The following is an 18,967-nucleotide window of genomic DNA, read 5'->3' on the forward strand; positions in this document are numbered from 1 at the left end:
TGGGTTACCCCCGCCTAAGAGACATCTTTTGAACAACGCCTAGGAATAATGCTTCCTAGGCGTGGTTTTAACCTTCAATTTTTTCTCCTTAATCTTCACTAGTCTTTTTCTCCGTAAGGCGATATCCGGCCTTCTCCACCAGCATTTTTTGACTTTTTTTGAAAGATTCCGCTTTTTCCATCTTTTATTCATCGTGGTTTTTTTATCACCCCCTTTTTAAAAAATAAATAAATTATGAACTCATGTCATAATTTATTGTGTCAGCGAACATACTTAATTTTGTGCAATCGTGCATAATATAAATAAATGGATAGAAAATAATATTAAAAATTATTTTCTATTTTTTCCAATTAATTATATATTTAAATTTCTTAATTTTTAAGAAATTTATATATCAAATTACGAATTTACTTATAATTTTTGTTGTCATCAGACATTAATTTATGCAATCGTGCATTAAATTATATTCTCTATTTTGAGAATTTTGTCTTCCTTTTTTCTAATAATTTAATATTTTTTTCCTCCCTTTTTCTTTTTCTATTTTCTGAATAAAATATTCATAAAATAATTTGATTGTGCAACTCCATCCTAGGCGTTGGTTACCCCCGCCTAAGAAACAACTTTTTCTTTTCAAGCCTATGAATAATATCTCATTGGCGTAGTTAGAGCCCGATCCATCAATCCTAGACACGGATTACCCCCGCCTAGGAGGCAAGTTGGCAAACACGCCCAACATTTTTGTTTTTCTGACGTTGAAAGAAGGCCTTCGTGGCTGAATCCTTCCTAGGCGTGGGTTACCCCCGCCTAAGAGGTATGTTGAAAAACACGTATAGAAACCTTGCTTCCTGAGCGTTACTTGAATGCTTTCTTGGCTAAAGTCTTCCTAGGTGTGGGTTGCCCCCGCCTAGGAGGCATATTATTGAATACAGGGAGAAATTCCACCTCTTGGGTATTGGTTGAGCTTTAACTTCATTTTATTTCTCCTTTTTTATTTTAATAAGAAAAGGGTACCTTCATTCGATCATGAATCCTATGCGTGGGTTACCCCCGCCTAGGAGACGATATTGTAACGACGGTTAGGAATGGCGCTACCTGGGCGTTGTTGGGTTTCAAGCGTAATTGTGTTTTACACATATCTATGTTATCAACTCATAATTTGAGTTTGTACGTGTCGAGGCTATAAGGACTTCTGATGAGTGACCATCGCAGCCTTGCATGGCTTCATATGCCTGCTATGGCTCTTTATTTTGCTTTCGGTCCTTTATGGACTTTGAACATTTTCAGTGTGCATCCTAATTGTCCTTCGGGACTGTACTTGTGATCTTTCGGGATCTTCTATCTTTATGCAGTTATCTTTTATTTTCGGCGATTGGTCTTTCAGGACTTGCATTCATTAGATGCTCGCTCATAAATAAATTGATAGATAAGATGATAGAAATAAACTTGCATAAGTAGATAATATCTTGAAATATGGGTTCAACCCTTACATTGAATAGAAATTGGTTTCATCGACCTTATTTCTACTTGTTAGATGCATTCACGCTATGGGGCTTTGTATATTGCAAGCCCAAAAATGTCGAGGCATATTTGGGGCTACAAGCCTTCTTTTTGCATGTATCAAACATTTACTTATGTCACTTGAACTCTTCAGGTACAAGATATTCTGGTATATAATCGTTAGTCGAGTTTAATTAACTGCAATTGAATGACTACGACACCTATGAGCCTCTAATTTGGACAAAACTTGGGCTCTTCGGGTTTTCAGCAACTTTTATTTTCATTTCCTTGGGTACTATTTCAGTACTTGGCACATATTCTGTGTTTGCCACATATTTACTTTTCTATCATACACAATAATCCTTCAAGTTTATGTTATAGCAAGGCTTTGGCATTTTCTCGCCATTCATGGTTTTTAACATGTTGGATTTTTGTCCTAGAACACACTTGACTCAAACAATTAGAAACCTTTTTATGATATTCACCCTTAAGTTGTAGTAGAATGAAACCTTTTTATGATATTCCACTAACTTCGCATGTGCCTCATCTCGTACTTCATCAATTAGATTTAGGGCTAATCTTTGCCCCTCCTCATTTTCCTCAGCATTAAAAGCTTGGATCCTGGGAGACGAATGTGATATTTTTACTGGTACGACTGGTTCTGCTCCGTATGCTAACATGAAAGGCGTTGCTCCAGTTGTGACTCAACATGTAGTTCTGTAGGCCCTAAGTATTGGCAATATTTCATCCACCCAATTATTTCTGGATTTCTCAATCCTCTTATTCAGCCCATCTAGAATTATAAGATTTGCTACTTTCGCTTGCCCATTGGCTTGTGGATGAGCTACAGAGGTGAACCGTAACTCGATCTCATTCTCCTCGCAGTACTTCCTGAACTCTTCGTTGTTGAATTGTGTTCCATTATCGGTGACCAGGATGCGCAGGATTCCATATCTGCATATGATGTTTTCCCACGGGAATTGTACAACCTGCTTAGTTGTGATCTTGGCTAAAGGTTTAGCTTCAATCCACTTGGTAAAGTAATCAATAGCTAAAATCAGGAACTTTCTTTGTCCCGTGGCCATGGGGAAAGGCCCAAGTATATCCATTCCCCACATGGCAAAGAGGATGGGAGAGTTGATGGAATCCAGCATCTCGAGGGGTTGTCGAACAACCGGTGCATGTTTCTGACAACGATCACACTTTTTCACATATTCTTTGGCATCATCCATTATCTCTGGCCAATAAAAGCCTAAACAGGTTATCTTATGAGTCAGTGCTCTGCCCCCCATGGGCCAAGTGTACCTCATCAGGCATGAGACATCTGAAGTAAGGAACTACATATGATCTTTTGTACAGAATCCCATCGATCAAGGAATATGTTAGATATATTTGATAATGTCATGTGTAATATGATTCGTGTTTAGTTTTCAGATCTTACTTAACAGGACAAATCAGTACTTAACTGGAAATCAACACTTATACTGAAGACAGAACTTAAGATATCAGAACTTAAGTTATCAGAACTTAAGATTCAGAAGATATTTATCAGGAGATAATATCAGGACTTAAGATGACTTTCAGATAAGGCAGGCGACTGATTAAAAGGAAAGAAGATCGAGACTAAGATATAAAGAATATGCATGAAGAAGGAATTCTATGAAGAATAGAATACTTGGAAGAAAAGATAACTAGTTGATATATTTTAGGAAGCAGAATTATATTCCATATAAAGTAGAAGATTATCTTGTAACTGTGTAGTATATAAACACAGGCATAGAGTTTACACTATAAGTGTTACGATTATCGAAGTTATTATTCTTTGTAACTCTAGCAGCTCTCGTGATAATTTGTTCATCACTGAGAGAGAACAGTTCCATATTGTAACAGAGTTTATTGTGTTGAATAAAATCTATTCTTTGTTACTTGAGTTCTTATATTCGATTTTATTGTGTTAAACACTGTATTTAACCCCATTCTACAATGTGTGTGACCTAACAAGTGGTATCAGAGCAATTTTTTAATACACAAACAATTTAAGATCCAAAAACAATCATGTCTGAAGAAGAAACTCCAACCAAGCCCACCAAAACTGAAGAACCTCAAAAAACCATAACCCATAGTCGAAATGAGACTATAAGAGTTCCCATGTTGAAACCTTCTGAGTATTCCATATGGAAAGTGAAGATGGCTATGTTTCTGGAAGCTACAGATCCAGAATATCTCGACAGGATTTATGAAGGACCACATATGCCAACCAAACTCTCTGTGGAAGTTGCAGGTCAGCCAGCAAAGTCTGTACCAAAGGAGAAAAGTGATTACACTGCTGAAGATATCTCATCGATTGCAAAGGATGCAAAGGTAAGACACTTGATGCATAGTGCCATTGATAATGTCATGTCAAACAGGGTAATTCAATGCAAGACTGGAAAAGAGATATGTGATGCTTTGCAAACAAGGTGTCAGGGAACTGATTCAATCAAGAAGAACAGGAAGACGATACTCACTCAAGAGTATGAGTACTTTGACTCAAAGCCTGATGAGTCATTAACTGATTATATGATAGATTTGTCAAACTCTTGAATGATTTGTCACTAGTTGACAAAGAGTATGATATTGAAGATTTAAATCTTAAATTCCTGTTAGCACTTCCTGAAAGATGGGATTTGAAGGCCACAATAATAAGAGACAACTATAATCTTGACGAAACAACTCTTGATGAAATTTATGGGATGCTCAAGACTCATAAACTTGAGATGGAACAAAGAAGCAAGAGGAATGGAAGAAAGTCAAGGACTGTTGCTTTTGTGGATGAGGAGGAAATTCCCAAAGTAGCTGCCTCAAGGAAAGGCAAGGGAAAGGCTCTCATCACAAAGTCTGATACCGAGTCATCAAGTTTTGATAGTGATGATGACTCAGAAATTGAAAGTATACCTGAGATGGACCCTGATGAGGAGATGATGAAGCTGTGTGCTTTTATGGTGAAAGAAAACACAAAGATTGCATATAAGAAATTCAGGAGAGGAAAGAAGTTTTTCAGGAAAGGTGCAAGTTCTGATAAGAAAGGTTTCAGAAAATCTGAAGGCAAAGGAGGAAAGTCTGACAGAGGAGATTACTCAAATGTTAAATGCTACAACTGTGGTGAGAAATGCCACATATCTCCAGATTAGAGAAAAAGGAAAAGTGACAAAGGCAAGGCTCTTGTCACAAAGAAGAAAAGCTGGTCAGATGCTTCAGATTCTGAGGATGAGGAAAACTATGCCTTGATGACAAATGCTGATAGCAGTTCTAATACTGCTGACTTAAAGGTACCTCAAACTACTTATGCCTTTCATACTGATGATATTACTGAGTTGAGAAAATATCTTAAAACCATGTTCATTATTTATAAAGATCAAACTTTAACATGTGAAAGATTAACTTCTGAAAATCTTGCTTATAAAAAGAGGAATGATTATTTAGAAAAAGAGTTAGTCATGTTCCATCAAACTCAGAAAGATAGAGATGATGCCTTTTATGTTAGGGATGAAGTGCTAAAAATGAATGAATCTCTAAAAACTGAGTTAGAAAAGGAAAGAGAGATTATCAGGACTTGGACTAACTATGGTAAAGCAACTCAGGATATTCTTAGTAGTGGAAACTGGAAAGAGGGCTTAGGTTATGGAAATGATAAGAACAATAAGGGAATTGTAGAAACTGAGCCTATAGTTGTTAAACAAAAACCAAAGGTAAATCCTGTTAAGTTTGTAACTGCAAAGTCTGATATTGAGAAATCAGAAGTTAAGGAGAAAGTAACTTCTGACAAACCTAAACAGGATAAGCCAACTGAAGTTAACATAGGCTTAATGACGAAGAAGCAGCTTAAGTATAAGCTGAAAGATGTTAAGAATGTAAACAAGGTAAAGCCACCTAGGAAAAATAGGAATAGAAAGGAAGGTGTGAACAAAAGTAACAATTATAAGCCTGTTCCTAATGCTCCTAGAAAAACATGTCATAACTGTGGAAGTTCTAACCATCTGGCTTCTTTTTGCAGGAAGAATAAGAACATAAACTCCTTACCTTCAAAATCAGGAGTTAAGAGTCAGTCTGTTAGATATAAGCCACAAAACCCTTATTTTCATTATGGTAGTTTATGACATTCCATTTATACTTGTAAGGAATATCATAGTTTGTACTATGATTATTATCAAATAAAACCTTCTGTAAAGAAAGTTAGCATTATTCCTTCTAGTATAAGTTCTGATGCAAAGTCTGATATTGCAAATTCTGATAAGAAAACTGTTAACATAAACTCTGATACTAAATCTGCTGCAAATGTTAACAAACTTAAAAAGGCCAAAGGATCCAAGCAAGTATGGGTCCTTAAAACTAATCATTAGTGGTCTTTGTGATTGCAGGGCGACAGAAAGAACATCCTAGTTCTGGACAGTGGATGTTCAGGACATATGACTGGAAATAAAGCCCTGTTATCAGACTTTGTGGAGAAAGCTGGCCCATGTGTTTCTTATGGAGATGTCAATATTGGAGAAACTCTGGGATATGGCAATATCAATCTTGGGAATGTCATCATTGAAATAGTAGCTCTGGTCTCATGACTTAAACACAATATGCTGAGTGTGAGTCAAATCTGTGACAAAGGTTATCATGTGGATTTCTTTGAAGAACACTGTGAAGTTGTAAGCAAATCTACAGGCAAAGTTGTTCTGAAAGGATACATGCATGGTAACATTTATGAAGCCAAGCTTTCAACAAGTACTGATGGTTCTGCAATCTGTCTGTTGAGTAGAGCATCAATTGAAGAAAGCTGGGATTGGCACAAGAAACTCTCTCATTTAAATTTTAACAATATAAATGAACTTGTCAAGAAAGATCTTGTAAGAGGACTGCCAAAATCAGTATTTGCTCCTGATAGCCTTTGTGATTCATGTCAGGAGGCAAAACAAAGAAAATCTTCATTCAAGAGCAAGATTGAATCATCAATTCTTGAGCCATATCACCTACTACATGTTGATCTATTTGGTCCAGTGAATGTCATGTCTATTGCAAAGAAGAAATATGCTATGGTCATAGTGGATGAGTTCACCAGATACACATGGGTGTATTTCTTGCACACAAAAAGTGAAATTGCATCTATTTTGATTGATCATGTCAAACAACTGGATAAATTAATCAAAGATTCTGTGAAGATCATAAGAAGTGATAATGGAACTGAGTTCAAGAACTTGATTATGGAAGAGTTCTACAAAAACCATGGAATAAAGCAGGAATTTTCTGCTCCTGGAACTCCACAGCAAAATGGAGTTGTTGAAAGAAAGAATAGAACTCTTATTGAAGCTACACAAACTATGCTTGATGAAGCAAAGTTGCCAACCTACTTTTGGGCTGAAGCTGTGCAGACTGCTTGTTTTACTCAGAATGCAACACTCATTAACAAGCATGGAAAGACACCATATGAGATGGTGAAGAAAAAGAAGCCAAATCTGAAGTATTTTCATATATTTGGATGCAAGTGTTTTGTTCTTAAGACTCATCCCGAACAACAATCCAAATTTGATCTAAAAGCTGATGAAGGAATTTTTGTTGGATATCCACTTTCTACAAAAGCCTTCAGAGTCTACAATTTAAGAACAAGGGTTGTCATGGAATCTATCAATGTCTCTTTTGATGATAAGAAGATTACTGGACTTGAAGATTTCAATGATCATGATCAGCTGAGATTCGAAAATGAAGTTTTAAATTCTGATTCTGTAAATCCTGATACTGCAAACTCTGATGTCATTGAAACTGTGGTGACTACACCAAAAGAAGATGCACCTGTGCAGGGGGAGCATACTGAAGATCCAACCAAATCTCAAGAAGCATCAGAACCTACAACAGGCTCTTCAAGTTCTGATAATTCTGGAAACTCATGTTCTGATATTTCTGGAAACTCAAATAATGAAGGATCCAACTCAGAGAACAGAATTTCAGGGGGAGCATCAGAAAATGTTGATGAAGACAGCATGGATCATGGGGGAGCATCCAGTTCTAGAGAAAACCTTCCATCTGCAAGGAAGTGGACTAAAGCACATACACCTGACTTAATTATTGGAAATCCTGATGCAGGTGTCAGAACTAGAACAACTACATCAAATGAATGTCTCTATCATTCTTTTCTTTCTCAGACCGAACTAAAGAAAGTGGAAGAAGCTCTTCAAGATGCTGATTGGGTGCAAGCAAAGCAAGAAGAGTTAAATGAATTTGAAAGAAATAAAGTCTGGTCCCTAGTGCCAAGACCAAAGAACATGTTTGTTATTGGTACAAAGTGGGTGTTCAGAAATAAAACTGACAGTGATGGCATAATTACAAGGAACAAAGCAAGGCTGGTTGCAAAAGGATACTCTCAACAGGAGGGAATTGATTATTATGAAACATTTGCACCAGTTGCTAGATTGGAAGCCATAAGGATATTTTTGGCTTATACTGCTCACAAGAAGTTTAAAGTCTTTCAAATGGATATGAAAAGTGCTTTTCTCAATGGAGAATTAGAAGAAGAGGTATATGTTGAACAACCTCCAGGCTTTGTAGATCCCAAATTTCCCAATCATGTCTACAGGCTTGATAAAGCACTTTATGGCCTTAAGCAAGCTCCAAGAGCATGGTATGAGACTTTAGCTCAGTTTCTTCTGGAAAGTGGATTTAACAGAGGAACTATTGATAAAACACTGTTCTACCTCAGACATGGAAAGGACTTAATTTTGGTGCAAATATATGTTGATGATATCATTTTTTGTTCTACAAATGACAGACTTCGTAAGAAGTTTGCCAAGCTGATGCAGTCAAGATATCAAATGAGTACGATGGGAGAACTTAACTATTTTCCGGGCCTTCAAGTCAAGCAGAATGAAGAAGGAACTTTTATTTGTCAATCTAAGTACACCAGAAATTTGTTGAAGAAATTTGGAATGCAGGATTGTTCATGTGCATCCACTCCTATGGCCACAGCAACAATATTGGATAAAGATACTGGTAAATCAGTAGATATTACTGATTACAGAGGTATGATTGGCTCACTACTCTATCTAACTGCAAGTAGACCTGATATCATATTCTTTTACAAGATTGGTAAATGAACTTGGAATGGTTTCAGGTTCTTTCTCTAAATCTGTTTAGTTTATGTATAGATACATCAGACTTTATGATCAGTATTTACAGATATTACTATCTTTGTGTATTCTGTGCTTAACTAGAAATTTGCTTAAGTGCTGATTGTTGTCTGATGTGAATTTCTGAACTCTGATAGTGATATGAATGTTTCTGTGACTATTCAATCCAATGAGGATAATTGTGCTAGATATTGAACTAATAGTCTTTAATATACTAAAGATCCCATGTTTGAAGTAATTATTTATGTGGAAATCTTTTAACACAAGCAAATTCTGATATTGAGCCTAGTTAAGTTTACTTTCTGTATCTTATTACTAAGTCAAAAACTAGAATAATGCTTCTTATCTGTTAAGTTCTGATATTAGTAAATCTAGTGGATGTACTAAGTGCTGATAAGCCTCACTTATCAAAAGAAAAAGAAAAGAAAAGAAATAAAAATCAGGTACTCCTTTGAGATCTAGAGTAAAAATGTGGAAGGGAAGACCCAAGTGCATTGCTGGTATTAAGTAATATGCATTAGAAAAGCAAAATAAAATTTTCTTGGTGACTTTTCACACTCTATGATTACTGGAGAAATTCTCTGATAGCAGCATAAATTCTGATAAGCAGTCGTGACTCACTTACACTGAGAAGCCACTGTAAAATGGAATTTCAAAAGATGCATAAAATGAGCACAAAATAGTTGAGGTGGACTCATGCATGAACTCATTCTAAAGTAGACTTCAGAATAATGACATATTTTGAGCAAAGTTCTTAGTTATGCCTTATTTCTAAGATGTACTGAAGTGAATCAGACTTTACTCTTTGTCTGATATTTAGCTTAATGCACACACTTACACTCCATATGAATGATGAAAATTACTGTGGTGATCAACGTTATTTTAGATGAACAGTCTATGTGTCAGTTTGCATAAATTCTGAGGACAAGTTCTGATGGAAGTTCGGATGAAACCATATCAGTATTTGTGTGAAGAATTACAGGAATACACATTCACTTTTCGAGTTAAGGAGCCATATTTTGATGACTTTTAAATCCTGATAATAATCAAGATCTGATGTTGACGTGACAATATTTATTTACTTGGTTTATTTTTGGTCATTACCTGAATGATAATTTTTTTTACAGAATATTGGTTAATGTGAGTTAAAACAGTCATAATCATTGTGGGTTAGTGGTTAACGTGTATGTCCTGAAAAACTGCATGTATACGGTAATTATTGCTTATTTTACGTGCCCATTAACTCTCATTCTAACCGTTTATTGAATGTTCACATGGTTCCAGGTAGAGGTGGCCAACCGTGCGGGTCGGGCGGTCCGGGCCGGGTTGGAAGCGGGTTGGAACCGGAAAAATTGAACACGTAACCGGCACTGGAAGGCGAGCGAATTGGGCCGGGCTGGGTTGAGCTGACATACGGTAACCCGTATTCGGCTCGGTTCGCGGGCGGTTCGCGGGCGGTTCGCGGGCGGTTCGCTGGCGGGTTGAACAGGCGGGTTGTGCGGGTTGTGAGAAGGTTCTTGTAATTAGCTTTGATGTGGAAAAAACAAAAGCCCAAAAAGCCCACAAAGACTTCAAATACATTGTATGTTTAGGGAACAAGAAATTGATCAAGGTGGGAATATTTTGGGGGGTTGCAGAAGGGTAAAAGTGGAAACATGATGACAAAATTCAAGACATGGTCTTTTCTTTTGTTGGTGTTGTTGTTTTATTGCTTTTTCTGATATTTTGTTTTTCTTCTCCAGCTGTGCCATTAAGAATAGATAGGATATTATAGTTGAGAATGGTATGGAGTGTTGTTTGTTTTTTTGGATGATGATGAGGTTTTCTATGGTTTGTTTCTTCTTCTACCCCTCTTTCGTGGGTGTTGTTTTTTTTTTCACTCCTAGTCGTAGGAAGATAAAATAGTGGTAGGAATAGGATACAGGTATTTAGGTGTGAGAGAAAGTGACATAAATGAATATAGTGAGGAGGATTTTTGCTGAAAAGGTAAGAGATGAGTAAGGAAGCTGTTCATTGATGTTTTGCAGTTGTTGGGTTGGGGGGTAGGCTTTGTTTTTAGGCCTGAGTTTCTGTTTTTGACTGTGATTTTCATGTCCTTTTCTTTCTTTCTTTTTCATTTCCCACTGCTGTATTTCAATGTGTGCAAAGTCTCTCTACGTGAAATTACAACTTTGTCCCTCTTTTCTTCCATGGTTATCTTTTACTTTTGAAATAATCCACATGGAAGACATGATTCCATTTAGTCATCTACAGACTACAGGCTACAGGCTACAGGCTACAGGCTACAGCCGTGCGGGCTGTGCGGGTTGCACAGTTCGTGCGGCTCACGCGGGCTTCGCCTGTGCGGGTCGTGCGGGTTAGTGCCGGTTCCGGTTTTTAAAATTAAATTCGTATTCGGTTCGCTTATTTCGGCGGGTTGTGCGGGTTTGAACCGGCCCGAATCGGGCCGAATATTTTACGGTTTCCGTACGAGCCGGTCCCGAATGTGCGGTTCGAACCCGCACGATTGGCCACCTCTAGTTCCAGGTGTAAAGTGTATCTCATGCTTCAAAAATATGACTGTTGAGTGGAGAGAGTATATATATGAGAGATAAAAGATTTTCTAATCTTTTACTTACTTTTCTATTCTAAATCTCTTTTCTCTCTCTCTCTCTCTCTCTCTCTTTTATTTTCTGAAGTTGTTTTTTCTCTTAGGACTTTTTACAAACACTTTGCAAACATACTCTTACTCACTTGATTTCTTACAGAAATGGCACCAAAAGACATAATTTTTGATGGATCTAAGTTTGTTCCTAATAACTTCTCCGCTATTCTTAGCAAGTCAGAAGCCCCATCAGAACTTTACTTCATTCAGGACTTTCTTGCTAGTTTTGATATTGGGTACGCTCTGACCGAACCTGATGCATTCTCTGGTACTCAAGTACTGGAGTTCTGGAGAAGCGGAGTATATGATGATGGTGGTGCTCAAGGGTCCCCAAGTATTATTTTTTCATCAGGGGAGGATGAGCATGTCGTGACATTGGCTACGGTTCGACAAGCACTGCAGCTGCCTGAGAACTGTGTTTATTCTACTGTTGAAGAGCCAGTTCTTCAAAACATGATGGCCAGTCTGGGGTATGAGAGGACATGGGCAAAGTTGGGTCAGTTGAAGAGATTTACATAAGGAGGGAAATGAGTTTCTTCTTTGACTGCATAACCAAGGCTTTTGTAAACAAATGTTCTAATTTCGATGCAATCCCCATATTCAACCAACAAATCGGGTATGCTCTCATAAATCAAACTGATTTTGATTATGCAAGTGCTGTCTTAGGTTTTATTGGGGATAAAATGACAGAAGATAGAAATACTGTTTATTTTGCTATATTCTGTCAACTTATCTATAGTTTTTGTTGTGATGATAAGCCCCAATCAGCTAGTGAATTAATTCCATCATTCAGAATAGCTAAAAGAGCTTTTAATGACTTATTATCTACTGATAATAAGAAGGCTGTGTTAAGACCCCTCCTAGTTCCTTTATCTGTCAAACAAGCCTTGATAACCTATGATCCAGTTAAATACACTGAACTATATCCTGATGTTCAACCATCTCAACTTTATCCATCAGCACCTACCACCTCTACACAAACACCTCAAACTTTTCAACCTCAACCTTCAGATCCTACAGTGCAGCCTTCATCTTCCAAACCCAAGAGAACTAAGAAAGTACCTCAGACTCAACAGAAGAGAAGGAGAATTATTATGCGAGATGAATCAGATGCCGAGGAACAGGTTCCAATAGCAGAACCTGTTGTTTTAGAAGCTGGGAAGGTTTCTTCTCAGAAAGAGACTGTAACTGTGAGTTCTAGGACCCTCAAACGGCTTAGAAAGTTTAATTCTGATAATAAAGCTCCTACAGTGTCTCCACTTTTGAAGAAAGTAAAGAAACAAAGAGCTCATAGGGACATAGTTAAGTCAGATGTAATGGAAGCAGCTAAGGAAGGGGATCAGGAATCTCTGATCTCAAAAGAACCTATTGTTATTGAATCACTTCCTTCTACACAACATGAAACTGCTCAAGACAAAATTTCTACACCTCCTATGTCACCTATAGTTGATCCAGTACATACTGAAGAACCAGAACCTAGCTGCAGAATAGAATTTAGAGGATGATGTTGAAGCCTCTATAGCCTCACATAATGCTATTTTACCAGAGGATGCTGATACTGCAGTTTCTACAAGTTCTGATGTTGCTAATGAAGAAACTACTGGTGAAGCTGCTGCCAATTTAGAAGCTAATGCAGCTGGTCCATCAGGACATGCACCTCAACAAACAATTCATAAAGCTGATTTAGTCAAGAAGTTTGTTATAGGGGAAACACCAGTACCTTGGAGTGAAAGTTCTAGAGGAAAGGAGTAGACTAAAGAATGGAACTCAGTTAGTTTTGTTCCTTCTGAAAAGATTCTTGCTGAGCATCTTGTAAAAGCTGATGAAATGCTGATAAATGATGATTTCAAGGCATAGCTGAGAGTTACTGCATTGAGTACAAGGCACCTTCAAGGTCAACACTCAATAACTTATGACAAGGTGAACAAAATTCAAGAAAACTTGATCCAGCAAGATATGAATGTGAAACTTGAAAAGAACAGATTTTTCAAGCCAGCCTTTGACAGAATTGCCTACATTGAGAAAACTCAGGAGATGCAACAAACTCAAATTGAAGAAATTCTGAAGAATCAAGCTTCCCACCAAAATCAACTCAATGAGATCCAATCCTCAGTGGAATTGCTTGTCTCTCTTCTATTACCTGCTGATGCCAAAAAGGGGGAGAAAGTGATTAAGTCCAAATGCAAATCTATTCGGACACTGAAAGGAAAGGATGATGGAAATGATGACCAGGGAAACTCTGATATGGGTAGAGGTCAAGGTCAAGGCAAAGGATTTTCATCAAGTAAAGCTAGAATTACAAGTCAAGGAACAAGTTCTGATACTGGGAGAAGAATAAGTTCTGATACTGGTAAAAGGATAAGTTCTGGTGAACATCTGGAACTTGATGAAGAAATTTCAAAGCAGTTATTTCTTAAAGAAAAATCCAGGAATGGACTTTGAGAGTCTAAAGGAAGAAGAAGCTAGACTCAAAGCAGAAGGTGTCAAGACAAAATCTAAAGCTTCTGTTGTTGAAAAGAAATTTCTGAAGGATAAGGGTATTGTGATAATGGAAAGAACAAGTTCTGAGGCAATCAAAGCCAAATCACAAATGGAAATTGATCCAAGGTCCAAGGGCAAAGAAAAAGTTGATGAACCTGTAAAGGTTTATATGCCAGTCATGGATGAAGAAATAATTGATGATGAAGAAGATGCTAATCTTACTCTGATGCAAAAGAAGATTTTTCAAATAACCTCTGACATGGCTCATGTTGTTCAGAGTCAAGATTTAGTAAGTTCTGATATGACAGTGAATCAAGCAACCTCTGACTTAGCTCAAGTTGGTTTGATATCAGAAGATAAGGAAAAGGAAACCTCTGATATTGCTCATGTTAAACCTTCAAAGATACTCCTACCAGGATTCACCAAAGCTAAACAGGCTCAACCTTTGAAGACTACAACTAGTTATTTTGAAGCAAGAGTTGTTACATGAAAGGAAGCAAGAGATAAATCTGGGTTGGGTAGTTCTGATGAAAGAAGAGTACATAATACTACTAATGATCCAACTTTCTTAAGTGAACCAGGTGTTGGAGCAACTCCTGAAAGATTGAATCGACTTGAATCTGTACGAATGGTTTACCATACCTTCTTGAAAGAACATATCTTGTTATATTTCATGACAGATGGAAGGGTATACCAGATTAAGCAGAATGTTATACCACTGAAGTATTTTGAGGAACTGGAACATGTTCTATTCCTACTTCAAGTGAAAGACAGATTAACAGACAGTGTTGCAGGGTATTTAAAGTCTCAAATTCAAAGACAGAAGAAGCTTTATTCTGTAAAGTCTGACAACACATACTGACCCAAGTACAGAGATCACAAGGGTGATATTGTCGATATAAAGCCTAACTCTGCTAAGATTATAACTACTTTTCTGGGTTATAAAGCTGTGGAATTCAATCTAGAGTCTGACAAGGCATATCTGATAAGACTAGATCAGGAGATAAGAAAAGCTAAGATAAATGATCTCAGAGCAGCTATTTTTTAAACTGGTGAAGATACATCTGAATTGATAAATGCTAAAAGGAGGATGGTCAATGAACTTGAATATGCTGAGAGATGTTTGTTGAAGAACTATCTCAGGACAACTCCTGATATCAAAGAGATCAGAAATTGATGCCAAGTCAAAGATCTACAACTGCTTAAATTCTGAAGTATATACAGACTGAAGCTGTTATCAGAAGTTAAAGATGGTAAAGCTGAAAGGACTGTAAGTTGTAGTTATCTAGTCAAATTCTCATGCATTTGTGCTTAATGTTTTTGACATCATCAAATATCTGTTGAACTTGTATATTATGCTAATTTACAAGTTGAGGGAGATTGTTAGATATATTTGATAATGTCATGTGTAATATGATTTGTGTTTAGTTTTCAGATCTTACTTAACAGGACAAATCAGTACTCAACTGGAAATCAACATTGATACTGAAGACAGAACTTAAGATATCAGAACTTAAGTTATCAGAACTTAAGATTTAGAAGATATTTATCAGGAGATAATATCAGGACTTAAGATGACTTTCAGATAAGGCAGACGGCTGATTGAAAGGAAAGAAGATCGAGACTAAGACAGAAAGAATTATGCATGAAGAAGGAATTCTATGAAGAATAGAATACTTGGAAGAAAAGATAACTAGTTGATATATTTTAGGAAGCAGAATTATATTCCATATCAATTAGAAGATTATCTTGTAACTGTGTAGTATATAAACACAGACAGAGAGTTTATACTATAAGTGTTACGATTATCGAAGTTATTATTCTTTGTAACTCTAGCAGCTCTCGTGATAATTTGTTCATCACTGAGAGAGGACAGTTCTATATTATAACAAAGTTTATTGTGTTGAATAAAATTTATTTCTGTTACTTGAGTTCTTATATTCGATTTGATTGTGCTAAACACTGTATTCAACCCCCTTCTACAGTGTGTGACCTAACAGAATATCTCAGTGCTCGCACAACCAACTTTTGTGCTTCAGACACATCATTTGGAAGCCATCCAGTTCGAATATAAGCCTTAAAGGGATCTATCCAAGATATCCCCAACCTTATAGGGGCTACAAGCTTAACATCAATACTTCGTATTTTCAAAATGCGGAAGTGCACACTCCCTAAACTTTTCTCTATCTCTGATGAAACGAACTTAGATAATGCATTTGCATTAGTATTTTCCTCTCTTGGAATGTGCTCAACATGGCATTCATCAAATTGAGTAATCACAGCCCTTACTAGGCGAACATACTTAGCCATTGTTTCATCTCTTGCCTCAAACTCTCCCTTGACCTGGGATACAATAAGCTGGGAATTCCCACAAACTTTCAAATTCTTGACCCTCAATGTTCCTGCTAGGCCAAGGCCAGCTTTCAGAGCTTTATACTCAGCTTCATTATTTGTGGTCGGGAAGTCTAACTTCATGGCGTATTCAATCAAGAATCCATTTGGGCTTTGTAAAACAAGCCCGGCTCCACTTGAATTTGTTTTTGATGCTCCATCAAAATAGAGAACCCAATATTCCTTCTCCTTAACGCCCTTTTCTTTGCCATCTTTTGTGTCTGTGTTTTGAGGATAGTATCTTCCTGCCCCCCGACTTCTTGGTTGGGTATGGTACATTCCACCATGAAGTCAGCCAACGCCTGGGCTTTTATTGTCGTTCGCGGCTTGTACTTGATGTCGAATTCTCCCAATTCTATTGCCCATTTAATCAGCCCCACTAGCTTTGGGACTATGAATAATGTTTCTCAACGGCTGATTCGTCAGCACTTTAATTTATGAGCCTGGAAGTAAGGACGCAACTTCCGTGAAGCCATCACTAAGGCTAAAGCAAACTTCTCAATAGTTGAATAATTCAACTCAGCTCCATGCAGAATTTTACTAATATAGTATATGGGTTTCTGGACTTTAAGCCCCTCCTTAACCAATACAGCATTCAAGGAATTTTCTGAAACGGCCAAGTATAAATACAAGGTTTCATTCAGAGTTGGCTTAGCCAACAACGGGGCATGAACCATATATTTCTTTAATTCTTCAAATGCCTCCTGGCTTTCCTCAGTCCATACAAAATCTTTAACCTTCTTTAGGGATTTAAAGAAGGGCAAGCACTTGTCTCCGGATTTAGAGATGAAACGTCCTAGAGCTGTAACCCTTCCGGTGAGTTTCTGAACGCCCGTTATGAAACGTGGTGGTTCCATATCTAGGATAACCTTTATTTTATCAGGATTAGCCTCGATTCCCCTCTCGGAGACCATCAGACCTAAAAACTTTCCGGATCCCACTCTAAAAGCACACTTTGCAGGATTTTATGATATCTCAACACCTCAAAAGCTTCTCTCAAATGGGTTACATAATCAGCCCTTAACAAACTCTTGATTAACATGTCATCAACATAAACTTCCATAGTTTTTCCAATAAGGTCCTTGAAAATCGTATTTACCAACCTTTAATAGGTAGCTCCTGCATTCTTGAGACCAAATGCCATAACAAAATAACAAAATACACCGAAGTTAATGATGAATTATACCTTAGAGATGTCATCCTTATGCATCTTGATCTGTTTGTATCCACTAAATCCATCCATGAAGCTCAGCATCGCATGACCAGCAGTAGCATCTATCAATGTATTTATCATCGGCAACGGGAAACAGTCCTGTGGGCATGCATCATTTAGATCAGTGAAGTCCACGCACATTCTCCACTTTCCATTAGCCTTCTTCACCATTACAGGATTTGCTAACCATTCTGGAAACTGTATCTCTTCAATGAAACCAACCTCTAAGAGCTTCTCTACTTCTTTCTTAATAGCTTCTTGCCTTTCTGGAGCAAAGCTTCTTTTCTTTTGCTTTACAGTCTTTCGATTTGGATCCACGTTCAGCTTTCCTCTTTTCTCGTCGTTCTCACGGACATCCAGAGAGGCTACATAACAACTCCTTTCTATCTTTTGATCTCCTCTCTCTTCTCCAATCCCGTTTCGGGTGGGAAATTTCATTACTGAATGGTAAGAAGAGGGGACTGCCTTGAAGGCATGTATTCCCATCCTTCCCATTATTACATTGTAAGTTGATCCAGCCTTTACCATGACAAAGTCCAATATCTGTGTTGCTTGTCTTGGTTCATGCCCTATAGTTAGGGGCAATTTGATTATTCCCTCTACGGGACACTCGACTCCAGCAAAACCATATATCGGCATATCAGTTGGGGTTAACTGAGAATCATTGTAACCCATCCTTATAAAGGTATCATGGAGCAAGATGTCCACTGAAGCTCCATTGTCTATGAGGACCCTCTTCACCGGGTTATTCCCTATTATTGGTGTTATGACTAGAGGATCGTCATGAGGAAATTTCACTCCCTCTAAGTCAGAATCATCAAATGTCATTGTTACTCCTGTCCTAGCCCTCTTCGGGGCTTCTCCGACAATATGCATAACTTCTCTAGTGTATGATTTCCTCGAAATATTAGATAAACCAACAGCAGTTGGTCCTCTGAAGATTGTATTTATCACCGGTCCCCTGGGTTGGGGATTTCGCCCTTGATCATCTTGATCTCTTTTGCGATCATCGAAGTTCCTTCTTCCATTATTATTCCTATCTCCTCCATCTCTAGTATACTTACTTAGCCTTCCCTTTCGAATAAGGAATTCTATTTCATCTTTTAGTTGCCTACACTCATCGGTATCATGACCAGTGTCCTTGTGAAATCTACAATGCTTGCTCTTATCTATCTCAGTAGGATCAACTTTCAAAGGTTTAGGCCAACGGACTTCCCTATCTCTTTTGATTTCCATTAAGATATGACTTCTAGGAGCGTTCAACTTAGCATATTTTGTGAACTTTTATCTAGGTCCTCCCTTCTTCGGGGTTGAATCAGTGCTTTGCTCAGTCCTAGGATACTTGTCCTTAACAATATATTTCAGATTGGTCTTTCGCTTCTTGCCACCAGCGGGCTCGTTACTCACTACCGTCGTCCTCATGCTTTCTTCCACTTTAATATACTTTTCGGCTCTGTCTTGGAGCTGTAACATGCTTTCAGGTAGGCGCTTGGCTAATGACATTTTGAAGAACTCGTCCCTAGTCCCCTGCTGCAGTGCTATCATAGCTACCTTATCATCAATATCCGGGACCTTCAAGGGTTCCTTGGTGAAATG

This window comes from Apium graveolens, chromosome 3 (genome assembly GCF_009905375.1).
Source record: "Apium graveolens cultivar Ventura chromosome 3, ASM990537v1, whole genome shotgun sequence".
Taxonomy (NCBI): Eukaryota; Viridiplantae; Streptophyta; class Magnoliopsida; order Apiales; family Apiaceae; genus Apium; species Apium graveolens.